This window comes from Metopolophium dirhodum, chromosome 6 (genome assembly GCF_019925205.1).
Source record: "Metopolophium dirhodum isolate CAU chromosome 6, ASM1992520v1, whole genome shotgun sequence".
NCBI classification, from domain to species: domain Eukaryota; kingdom Metazoa; phylum Arthropoda; class Insecta; order Hemiptera; family Aphididae; genus Metopolophium; species Metopolophium dirhodum.
The window spans coordinates 25,036,051-25,039,791 of NC_083565.1; the positions used below are offsets into that span (position 1 = coordinate 25,036,051).

General features: G+C 25.2%; 1 pseudogene; it reads left to right on the forward strand.

Moving 5' to 3' along the window:
* Positions 1-2,913: 2,913 nt before the first annotated feature.
* Positions 2,914-3,354, forward strand: LOC132946474 (uncharacterized; annotated as a pseudogene).
* The last annotated feature ends 387 nt before the right edge of the window (positions 3,355-3,741 follow it).

Below are 3,741 nucleotides of genomic sequence, written 5' to 3' on the forward strand. Positions count from 1 at the left end.
TGGCCGCTGCGTACCGCGTCAACATCTACCACAATAAAATTATAATGAGCATCGACGAGAGCCATAAGTACCACTGAAAAGGTCTTTTTGTAGTTAAAATATAGTGACCCACTATTTGGCGGTGCTTGGATTACTACATGCTTGCCGTCCAATGATCCAATACAGTTTGGAAAGTTCCAACATTTCCAAAACTCATCTGCGATTTCTCTCCATTTTTGGCTAGTGGGTATTGGCATTACTTCAGGCATTAAAGTTTTGACTAAGGCTTCGCAAGTATTTGTCACTATTTCATATACTGTCGAATGCCCCAAACGATAACTATATGAGATCGTTTTAAACGAATCACCCGTTGCTAAAAATCTGAAATATTAGTGGATATTAATATATATAATAATTAGACCTCATATTTTAAAGCATAGGTACCTACTCTTCTTTTTTTTATAATATATGAGATATAAATCTAATTTTTATACATAATTAAGTTTCATGTCATTATCTGGTTCAATTATTTTTTTGTTTTTTTATTGTTTTCTCTGCAATTATTCTAGCTGTGACTGAATGTTTATATGAGCAGTTTCTACACACCATAACGTTTTCAAAATATTTTGACTTATTTTGCTTTACTTTACTTACGGACATTTTCAGTTTCCAATCTTTTTAGTATTTTTTTTTCTATAAATATCAATACAATTTTATTTAAAATTATTTAATTTTATTATAAGAATTTTAAAAATTCTTGAAAATTTAATAAAAGGCTCCTAATATATAGTTAGTTGTTACAAAGGTAGATGAAAAATATTAAAAATCTGTAGTCACAATTTTTTTTCTAAGCGTTTTAAAGTTGAAATTTAGACAAAATACGTAATTGACAAAAATTTGCAAATTATTTTGAGATAGAAATTCATAAAAATTTTTCTTTTTAAATCTAAGATTTTAAAATGTTATACAAGATTTAACATAAGTTTTTCTACATTTACCAAAAATAAAATATCTAAAAACAAGTCAAAATAATTTTTTATGAGCGTTTGAAGTTCATAATTTTACAACATCTGATATTCACTTGATTTCTCATGTAGCGATTTTCTTTTTTGTTTGTAATTCAAAAACGAATAGTTTTAAATTTCACTGAATGTTTATATTCTTATTTTATATACACCATAAAATTTTGAAAATATTTTGATTTGTTTTGAGCTGTTTACATTTTCAGTTTTCTATTTTTTAAGTTTTTTTTTTTATAATTATTGTCAATACAATTTTATTTTGTGGGCCAAAAAGTCTGAAAAATTAAGGTTCCTGATACATTGATAGAATAGCAGTTGAAAAATATTGAAAATACATAGGCATGATTTTTTTCATAAGCATTTAAAGTTCAAATTTTGACAAAATTACATATTTAAACCAAGAATAACAATTTTAATTATTTTGTTATAATTTAAAAATATTACTTGTTGGTATATGAAATTTTTAGAATACACTGTTATATTTTACATAAACGCAATGGCATTTTAAATATAATTTTTTTGGGAAAAATGAAAGTAACCTACTCTACAGCAGAGCGATACCCAATTTTTTTGTAAGTTTATTATGGTATATTAATGAAAAAAAATGTAATTCAATTACTAAGAAATGTAAAATAACGGAATACTACTATAGATAACGGACTACTAGATAAGTTGATTTTTGGTCATTCTTTTTTCAAAAATTAAATATGTTTTTTTTTTTGATTTTTTCAAACAATTTTATATTTTTTTTGCTATTAATTGTGCTTTAAAATCTGAGCCCTAATAATAATATAATAATTAATATACCTATGTTAAATTATATGAAGGTTCCTCCGAGGAAATCGATTTTGGTTTTTGTTGTAACTCTAAAATGAGAGTAGATACATGCAATTTCGATAGTAGTTTTAAAAATATTGAAAACACTAAGGCACAATTTTTTTTAATAACCATTTAAATTTCAAATTTTGATACAATTTGATAATATCATTGTGTATCTAAAATATAACAAAAATATAAAAAAAATACTCTAAAATAAATATAAATGTAAACAAAACAAAACTAAAAAAATTTAAACTTGAAATTGTATGTTAAAAGCTCAAAATGAACGAAAATATTTTCAAAATTGTATACTGTATAGTGAACATAGACAATGAGAAAAAAACATTCAGTGAAATATATATATACCCAATTTTATAAAAATATGAACTCCAAACGCTCTTAAAAATTTATTTTGACTTGCTTTCATAATTTTTTTTTTTTTTTTTTGATAAAGGGAGAAAGATGAAGAAAGGTAGAAAAAAATATGATAAATCTTAGATTTAAAAAGATAAATTTTTATGAATTTCTAATTCAAAGTAATTTGTATATTTCCGTCGTTTTTTACGTATTTTGTCAATATTTCAACTTTAAATGCTTTAAAAAAACTGTGACTGCGGATTTTTAAGATTTTTTTTTTAAATTTTAACATTCATTTTGATCATCATAATCAATTTTTTTGAATTTTAATAGTTATTTTGAATATTTAAAACATTTTTGATGAGTTTTATCGATATTTAAGATTACTTTTAAGCCCGGTTTTAGATTAAATTGAGTGTTAATTTTTAATATTTCATTGTTAATTTAATTCTCAGCTAACACATGTAAAGCAAGATGGAGCAACATAAGAGACCAGTATAAAAAAACCTTAAACAAACAAAAAACTACAAGTGGTCAAGCATCTAAGAAATTGCTGAAATACAAATATGAAGACCAAGTGAATTTTTTGAAACAATACTTCCAAGAAAGACCGACTATTTCAAATATTGAAGGAAGTGATTCTGGAGAAGATAATACGTATGAATTTCCTGATACAAATGTGGCTGCAGATACTATAAACAATTCTGATCACGAAGACACTGCAAATACAACAGCTATGTCTATGCCAACACATCGGCCTATTCAATTTGGGTCTCGTACTAGTACTAATGTAAGGAAAAAAAAAGGAAAAAGAAACGGCATCATCGACATTGATGAAGTACTTATTAGAAAATAGGCAACGCTCAGAAACTACGACTTCAAAAGATCCCATAGATGCATTTTTAATGGGAATTGCAGCTACGATGAAAACATTAGATCCTTTTCACGCTAATTTAGCGAAATCGAAAGTTTTCACAGCAGTTCAGGAAGTCGAAAAGCTACAGATCACGCATAACCAATATCTTATGTACAACCCTCCTTCAGAAAGTAATTGGAATTGGACTCCTCCGCCTCTTTCTAATGTTCAAAGTGTTCAAATAACCTTCCAAACAACTCTGAAACCTGCCAACTGATTTCAGAAACAATATCGTCTGATAATATGATAACACGTTTATAAGTTTTCGTTAGCAGTTTTATCAAGTATTATTTTTTTTATAACTACAGCAGACAACAGTGATGTCATAATTTTTATTTTTCTGAATTAAAAAGTTCATTGTTATTTATTTTTCGATATTTAATGGTAAAAATATTTTATGTGCAATAAGTTATCTAAAGTTTAGTAAGTTATTCATATTATTTGAATTTGTTATGAGATGCAATAAATGTTTTTATTATACTCGTATCTTTTTATTTAAATTGTTATTAAATGTTTAATTATTAACATAATTTCCTAAATTTTAAAATTAAATTTTGACATAGGATAAAGAAATAATTTTGATTCCTTGGTTGATCACACATTGTACTTCTCTATTTAATTTTTATAGTCAAATTTAGTTTCACATTA